The sequence below is a fragment of the Rhincodon typus genome, chromosome 13, assembly GCF_021869965.1.
Source record: "Rhincodon typus isolate 14 chromosome 13, sRhiTyp1.1, whole genome shotgun sequence".
Taxonomy (NCBI): Eukaryota; Metazoa; Chordata; class Chondrichthyes; order Orectolobiformes; family Rhincodontidae; genus Rhincodon; species Rhincodon typus.
The window spans coordinates 50,793,416-50,802,971 of NC_063344.1; the positions used below are offsets into that span (position 1 = coordinate 50,793,416).

Genomic DNA, 9,556 nt, shown 5'->3' on the forward strand with positions numbered 1-9,556 from the left:
TCTGATGAAGGGTCTAGGCCCGAAAAGTCAGCCTCTCTGCTCCTATGATGCTGCTTGGCCTGCTGTGTTCATCCAGTCCTGCACCTTATTGTCTCTTATGTACTTCTGTGTCTACTATGGTACTTCTTGAAAGTATTGGACTGTATTCAATTTTTCTTGACATTGTAATTTTATTGGTTGACTATATAAGATGTTTACTGGCAGGTACTTTGTGCATCACAATGGATGTACAAGAGCTGAGCAAAATATACATTTCGTTGATATTGTACATAAATTCTTACATGTAAAATTGGTGTAGAAGAACAATATTGCAAGGTTTATATCACAGACTGAAAACCATATCTTATTTTAGTAACACTAGGAAAATGGTATGTGTAGATAGTGGGAAGTTCAGGAATTGTTCATGATGGGCTTTCTGCTGAGTGCTTAAAATTTAGTGACAATTTGGGCATGACCATACAACCTGTTACAACATGGTTCCAGAATTACGCAGAAAGATTGGTAGCCTGATGTTTCTATCCTGGTAGGAGGTTGTGGTAACATTTCCGAGGACCTTGTCCATAAATGTAATTATAACAATCATATCAATCTGTTAAGTTGTTGCATTGCAACATAGATATTCATAGAGAGGTTATTATTTATTCCTATATATTCAACTATCTTAGAATTTAGCATGTATCTCATGATATGTACATTTTTGCTTAGCATGTAGTAACAAATTAGATAATTACTGCCATTGAGTACAATGATCTAGCTAATATGACGTCTTCTGTCACATGCTGGTTTTAAAAGGTGATGGAACTGAATTTTTTGCAGTGTCTGTCATCCAACCTTCTGATTGACATTTGACTGCAAAATACAGCCTTGATGTAAAGATTCTCTTTCCTGTACAAACACAGTGAATATTTACTATTTATAATAAAAACGCTAAGAAAATCAACTAACTGAAAATGAGTCCTATTTATGAGTCTTATTGTTGTGCATGGTGCAATCGATATCTAATCTTTGACTTTTTTTTTGGTCAGTGGTGAATGAATAGACCACTGGCTTTTGTACAGAGAAGTGGGGAATTTGGCCAGACATTTGGTAGGAAAGGGGAGGATATTTGTGCTTTTGGGACTACAGCCACCAGTATAAAATATTGACAAAATAGGAAATTAGACTTCCGCAATGACTCATTGAATAAGTTCTCTGTTTACTCTTGAAGTGGCCAGGAAGATTTCAAGTTCAATTCCTACTTCTACTAGAGCTGATCTGAATTTGGGAGTTGTGACATTGGATTACAATTTATTTTAGTACATCAGGTCTTGATTTGCTTAAATCAAACTAGTATACTCGAGTAAATTATAATCTGATGTATTAGGAAAGTCTGTGAGCATTAAAATCAGCCAGGTCCTCACCAGTGAATGTTTTGCCTGGATGTTACTGCTTTTGATCTGAACCTGTTCTTCTGAACAGGTAGCAATAAACCTGGCTGCAGTGCACAAGGTCCTTATTATGTCACTAATGGAAATCTAGCAATGACTGTCAGAAGTCTGCTGTCAGATAGAATACCACCTCTAATATTTTGGCCTAAATGTACAAAGGAAAAGGGCCACCTAAATAACATTGTCTGTAATTTATTATACTTTCTGAAAGTGGACATCAATTACAGAATGCATTCCACCACATTGTGAGCTCTATATCATTTTTGTTCTCTCTTTTGATAATATTTTGAATCCACCCTCCATTTTCTTTTTCTCATCATAACCCTGATATGACTGTAATAAAAAGCTGGTTCTCAATCCTCTGACCTTCTACTCTTCAGTCATCTGCTACAAGTGACCAAAATGGATGGATTATGATTGTTTATTTTCAATATTAGTCACTAATTTTATAACAGTAATGGTTTGACGTGAAGTGCAATAGAAGTATAAATAAAGTGTCAATTTAATAAGCAATAACCGACCTTATACCAAAGCATTAATTATATTGCTTTGGAGAAAACAGCCTGTCAAATAAATGAAGATTGATTGTAAAACTGACATTGATGTTGACAACTATTTGGTTCCTGTAATGGACATCTGACCTCCAATGCAAGTTTTATGTTCAAGCTGCAAATTGAACATCCATCGGATTGTATTAAATAAAAACAAATTTCATAGAGCTAATGAACATCAATGAATAGCAAGGAATTGTAAGCAAATGTTTTCCAAAGCAAAACATTTTCTCACCCTAACAAACATGTCCTATCCTGACAAATCCTTTCTAAGTCCTTGGAGAAATTATATAGCTGGATAGACCATAATAAACATTCCTGGATTTCTGGTGTATGATACGAATACAAATTAGTCTTTTCTACCCTGAATTACTTCCTTTAAGCCCTCTCCCCTGCCAACTCTGTTCTTATAAAAGATGCAAAAAGACTTGTTTAGAGAGATAGGCATGTAACTGTGTGGTCATGGCATATTCTAGAATTGTAAAAAAGTAAGGGGAAACTGGGAATTGAACAGTGGTTTTCCAGAACAAGGAAGAAAAGGCTTTTTTCATGCAGATACCATAAGAGGGGAATAAATATCTGAAGAATGGAATTTGACCAAAACACCACTCAATAGTGACTCAGGTAGGGAAGTTAAATAGTTAGGAGTTGAGCTGTCAATGATTTAAGAAAGTATTAAATGAGAAAAAGGAGATACATCTGGCGAGGAGTGGGATAGGAATGGACAGATACCCATAAAGAATTGTGACGAATTGTGGCATGCCCAATTCACACCTGAGCCCTAACATTCCCAGATTTGACACCCCATCCCATCTGCCAGACCTGACAATAAACCTCTGAGAAGATAGAATGATTTAGGATAGAGCACACTACTGAGAAAAGGATTATGCACTTTTCAATGCACTGGGAATTTTAGTAGATGTCCACTATTTATTAAAAAGTAAATACTCAATGAATTACTCTCTAACATCACTAGACTTTTATGAATACTCAATGTCTAGGGAAGAGAATGATGACTTTATAAATTGCTCTTTTAATCACAAAACAAATGTTACAGAAAAAATCTTTACATGAGCTAATTTGTTTAGTGGAAAAATTTGTACCTAGACCAGTAGATATTAAAAATATGGCCACATCTGCTCAAGCACATATCAATTCAGGTTCTATTTTGCTATTACTTGGGCTACATTACATTTGTGCGCATGTATGTAAACATATCGATGCAAGATAACTGGCAAATATTTTGCAGTCATCAGTGAAATAAAGCTACTGACCAATCCTGGAAGGTGGGAGTAGAATGGATGGCTAGTTTTTTTTGACCTATACAATCACAATGGGATGAATAGCCTCTTGCTGCGCTGTAACCTCTCTGTGGTTCTCTGGTAAGAGCAGCACCAGTGACTTTGAACAAACTACTCACAAAAATGTATCAATCTCTGCAGCAGGGCTTTCTCGTTTTCTGACTGCAGTTTAAATCTGATGTCAAGTCAAGAGCACATCTTGGCATTGAGCAGTTGTGACGTTGGCAGGCCATCAAGGAATCAATCTCTTTGGAGTATTCTCTCAGACCATAAACAAGAATTTAAAAACGCCATAATCCTTTTGCTTTCAATTTAAAGCTTCAGAAATTGAAATTAGATTAAAATAGAAGTTCAAGTAAAGACAGACAAATGTCTTACTTAAAAATAAAGTGGAAATGTTTTTCATCATTATAATTACACAAATATGAAATTGTTTCTCTCCAAGCCATTGAGTGTGTTTAGCAGTAGTTTTAAGAAGTTGGTATGCCATTAAAAGCCCAGTTATACGATATCTCATTCAACAAGGTGTAACCTTTTCAAGTGATTTCAAAATCAGTAGTATAGAATAGATGATTGCAATGGAGGTTACAGTCTGTGGAAGTTACTGCAGTGAAAAAGAATAAAATTAAGAATGGACAGGGCAGTCAAGCAGTCCTTCAAAAGATTAGTGTAAGCCCAATTCAGAAATGTCCTGTCCCTTTTTTCTGTCTCATTCTGCTAGCTTCAGAAGGGGATGATTGCTTTAGGAATTTTTGGCCACCTCTCTTCCCTGCAGAGCCCCCACTCTAATGTCATCTTTCTCCAAAGATCTGTACACTGGTTTTGAAGACTACTGATGACATGATTACAACGCCTACTGTTCACCCAATTACCATAGCAAACCAAAATCTGCCTCAGTAAAAAGATGATCCAATGGGCAAAGGAAGATCTATATTAAAAAAGCCTGAAGAAGAAATAATGTTAAGATTCTCTTTCAATGATAGAATAGTAAGTTTGCAGCAGAGACTGAGCAAAAAATTATCAAGCCTGGTTTGGGTACTCAACATTGGAATGTTTTGGGGGTCCCAACCTGTTATGTATGTAATTGGGTGCGTATTGCCTCTTTAAGATAATGGATCAGGTGACGCAGTGCAAGAGCTGGGGATGCAGTCTAAGACCAGCTGTGGAGCTGAGAGGACCCTTAATAAAGTATGCCCTTTTCAAGTTTATCCTCTTTCTACCTTGTGTTCTATTTATGGTTCTAGTGAACCACAAACATAACATAACGCTGAACCCTGGAACACAATTTTCAAAGAGAAAGGCTGCATTAGTCATCGAAGCAAGTTTAGCGCCCGGTTAAGAGCAGGGCTGCGGGGAGGTTTGTCTCGTTCTGAAGGATGATTTTAAAAGGCAAATATTGGCAATAGTTTGCAGTTACCTGGACAATTGAATTGGCAAGACAGCAGCGCCAAGAAAGCTCACGATCCCCACAGATGCCAAATGCCCACTTCTCAAGCAGTGAAAGCTAAATACTCAAGTGATGGAAGCTTTCTGTCACTGCGTGATTGCCTCAGTCTATTTCTGTTTCATGCGCGATGTTTCATCATGAGTAATGGCTTCCCGCTGTACTCTGAATTGCAGTGTGCTAAAGTGCCACAGACTGTTCACTTTTGGACACAAACATATAAATTAGTAAAAGGAGCCCATTGGCCCCTTGAGCCTGACTGTCCATTCGATAAGATTTCCCATTATTAATATTGAAAATTTGATTCTTCCTTTGCGTGTCTGTTAACAAGCTTGTCAATGAGCTTAACAGCAAATAACTTGGAGATTGTTGGTTCTCCCCCACTCCCATCCTCTTTTTAAAATTAAAGCATTTTAAGGAGGTAGCGGAAGATGGACCACCATCCAAAAATGGTATGTTCAGAGTTCACATGTACCTGACCTTGGCGCTATGATTGAAAATCCTTCCTTTTGTGAGAATAATCAAGCAAGTAGGCTCAAAAGTGAGCATAAGCACAAAATAGCACAAATTCTGAATGATCACTTCCTCCACGTATTCTCTTGGGAAGATCTGAATGACACATCTTTCCTAACAAATAGTTATCCAAAACAAAATTAATTGCTTGACATAACGTAAGTGGAAAGTCTTGACAGGCTAATGGGGCTCAAAAAATTTCCCCGGGGCAGATGGTATTTATCCCAGTGTTGAGAGAGATAAGACAGGAATATTATTAATGATTATGAAAGAGTTACTGGACATTGGGGAAATATTAGATTGGAAACAGGCTAAGGTGATATCCATATTTAACTAAGATGACAAAACAGACATAGCTAACCACAAATCAACTAGTCTTTCTTAAATTCCATGCAGAACAGTATAATTGATTATCAGTAATACATTTATCTGTACAGGAATAATCCAGTAAACAGCAACTGCAAGGCAACAGATTGGAACATCTTGTATGATCAATCTCCTTGACATCCGAGGAAATGACAACCCAAGTGCACTGAAAAATCCTATGATTTAGTTTGTCTGAATTAGCATTTGACAAAGATCCATATGCAAGGTTAGTTAAATTCACAATGTTAAAAAAGTCATGATAAATCCTGGGAATGGATACAAAATTAGCTGATATAGAAAAACAAAGTACCTGTTAATATAATCAGATCAGGGAATGGTGAATAATGCATGACTCATTAATATATATTAATGATTTGCATTCAAAAACTAATGTAATTAATTTTTCAGATGATGCTAATCTAAAGGAAGGAAAGTTATGTTAATAGATGCAGCATGAAATTCTGAAATGAATTGGACTATCTATGCATCAAGCAGAAAACATGCAGAAGAAATTTATTACAGGTGAGTATAAAGTCCCACACATAAAAGGGAAATGGACAAGATAAGTACTCAATGAATGGCATTCAAATGGCTAAAGAATGAAGTTGGAAAACTGGAGATGAGTCTGAATTGACCGGATTCTTCACATATGCAACTAACATAACAACAGTTATGAAACCAAGTTAGATGATATTATGAACAAACTGTGTACATTTCATACTGAATCTAGTTCTGGTTATCGAGAAATTAGAGAGATATTCTAGCATTGGAGGCAGAACAGAGAAAAGCCAAAGGCTGATCCCCAGTAATAAAGGTTTGTGTTATGAGGTACAATGGGCGAAACGTGGGATTTTATGCCATGAAAGTAGGTGCTTGAGAGTTGATCAGATAGGACTGTTCAATACAGTGAAGGACATTGAAATGGAAAAACTAGAAAATGACTTAAAATACAAGATGAGGACAAAAAGACACGTTCAGACTAGCAAAAGATAAATTTAAGATTGATATGAGAAAGTCCTTCTCACAAATAATGTTAATCTGTTCATCATATTATTGTTAACTTGCTTGAAATCTTTTTCTCTTTTCTCTTATGTACTGGGTGGAATTTAATGCTCACAATATTGGGCCTTGTCCATTGAGTCTCCAACCAAATTTAACACCTATCAGTCACTTACCTGACGAGTTGTTGTTCCTATCTTTGCTTTGGAGTGCTGCCAGTTATTCAGAATCTCGTAGATCTCCAGTACTGGCAGTGGTGACTAAAGTAATTTACAATTATGCATGTCTTACAAAAAGTCAACACAAATCAGTAAAAGGAATTTGTAAACAATTTCATAGAAGGTGTTCAAGATAGATTTCCCAAACAATGCATTGAGGAAACAACTGTGCAACAGACTGTTTCAAGAAATTTGTAATGAGGTAGTGTTCATTAGTAAACTTTTGGTAGATCCACTTGGGAATAGTGATCACAGAGTTATACAGTTGCTATGATACAGAGGGAGATCATGTGGCCCATCAACACCATGCTAGCCCTCTGTAGAGTATACAAATTGTTTCCATTCCACTGCTTTATTCCCCGTAGGTATACAAATATATTTTCTTAAAATGCTAATCCAGTTTCCTATTGAAATAATTGTTCACCTTCGCTTCCACTGACTCCATAGGCAACAATTTCTAGGACATTACCACTTGCTTTGAAAGAAAGTTCTTTCTTTATTCCCCTCTATCTCTTTGCATAACCTTAAACCTGTGTCCCCTAGTTCTTGTACCATCAGCTAAAAGGAACAGCTTTCCAGTGTCTACCTTATCTAACTTTGTCATAATTTTGTACATCTCTTTCAAAACTGTTTCAATCTCGTTTACTCCAAGCAGGATAACCTAAGTGTCTCCAACCTAAAATTGTAGCTAAAATGCATCATTCTTTGGAACCATTCTGGTATTGTCTGCATCCTCTGAAGGACAATTCTACCCTTCCTAAAATGTGGTAACCAGAACAGGGTCCAATACAATATCTATGGCCCAACTAGAGCTTTATAAAAACCAAAAGGGGAGGCAATGGCCTAGTGGTATTAGCGCTGGACTGTTAATCGAGAGACCCAGATAACGTTCTGGGGACCCAGGTTCAAATCCCGCCATGGCAGATGGTGGAATTTGAATTCAATAATCATCTGGAATTAAGAATCTAATGATGACCGTGAATCCATTGTCGATTGTCGGTAAAACCCATCTGGTTCACTAATGTCCTTTAGGAAAGGAAGCTGCCATCTTTACCTGGTCTGGCCTACATGTAACTCCAGACCCCCCAGCAATGTGGTTGACTCTGGGCAATTAGGGATGGGCAATAAATCCTGCCTTGCCAGTGATGCCCTCATCCCATGAATGAATAAAAAAAAGAATAAAACAAAACTGCAGACACTGTAAATCAGAAACAAAAACAGAAAATGCTGGATAAGCTCAGCAGGTCTGCCAGCACCAGTGGAGAGAAATCAGAGTTAACGTTTCGGGTTGAGTGACTGTTCCTCAGAACTGACAGTAGCTAGGAAAAAGTCGGTCTATATTTAGAAGATAGAGCTTTATAATTGTTCAGCACAGCTTCTCAGTTATTGCATTCAACACCTCTATTTATGAAGTCCAAGATCCATAAGGCTTGATAACTGTTTCTTCATATATCTTGTCACCTTCAACAATCTATGCACTAGTATCCTCAAGTCCTTCTATCCCTGTACCACCTTAGAACTACGCCATTTCATTCATATTTTTAAAAAAAGTAACTGTAAAATATTTTTAAAAATTAGAACAAGTTCAAAAGTAAGGGTTCATCCATTTAAGAAAAAATGAAGTGAAATCTTTTCTCTCAGAGGATTGTAAGTCTTTAGAACTCTCTCAAAAGCCAGTGGAAACCGGGTCTTTGCATACTTTTATGGCAAAGGTGGATAGATTCTTGCTGACCAATGGATGATAGGCTATTAGGGTATGTGGAGTTCAGGTTAACAATCAGTGCAATCATGATCTTGTTAAATGGTAGTACAGTACTGAGGGCCTAGTGGCACTACTCCTGCTCCTAACCCATAGTTTGCATGGTTGATCATGTATATTGCCTATCCCTTTTGCCAAAATGCATCACCTCACACTTCGCCATATGACATTCCATCTACCACTTGTCAGCCAATTTTTCTAGCATATATATGACCTGTTGTAGTCGATTATCAGGTATTATCAGGAAATTTCAAAATCTTGATTTGTGTCCCAATATCCAAGTCATTTATATACATTCTTCAAAAAAGCAATGGGTCCTAGCTTTGAACCTATGCAACATCCCTGTTTATCGTTCTCCAGTCTGAAAAACAACCAACTTACATTTTCTGTTCTTGAGCCAATTTTTCTTTATCCAACCTGTGATTGACCTTCTGATTACATGAAGCTCAGTTTTGTTAATCAACCTTTTATACAGTCCCCAGTGTGATAGAATTTCACATGGAGTTTGAGAGTGATGTGGTTATGCTGAAACTAGGGCCCCACTTTAAAACCAAGGTCACTTATGTGGTATAAGTAGTGGGTTGGCTAAGGTGGATTGGAAAATTAGATTGAAAAGTATGATAGAAAATAAGCTGTGGAGAACAATTAAATAAATAATTCATAATTCCTGACAAATAAACATGCTCTGAGGAATAAATCTCCATTGAAAAGCGATCTAATTGTGGCTAACTAGAGATGTTAAGGATAATATTGGATTAAAAGCAGAGGTTTATAATGTTGTCAAATAGACTGATAAGCCTAAAAATTGGGGGAGTTTTATAAATCAGCCAAACATGACCAAGGGATTGAGAATAAATTGGCAAAAATTGTAAAAACAATTGTAAGAGCTTCTATTAGTAGATAGGAAGGAAGCAATTAGAAAAGGAATTATGGATTCTTTTGGGAGCAAAGACAGGGAAAATATGGAGAATAAGGAAA

General features: G+C 36.8%; 1 long non-coding RNA gene across 1 annotated transcript in view; it reads right to left on the minus strand.

The window, feature by feature from the left end:
- LOC125484754 overlaps positions 1-4,871 on the minus strand; it is a 29,886-nt gene extending 25,015 nt beyond the window's left edge. Inside the window, exon 1 of the long non-coding RNA XR_007263568.1 lies at positions 4,697-4,871. This is a non-coding gene — a long non-coding RNA (uncharacterized LOC125484754). The remainder of the gene's footprint in view (positions 1-4,696) is intronic.
- Between the last annotated feature and the right edge of the window lie 4,685 nt (positions 4,872-9,556).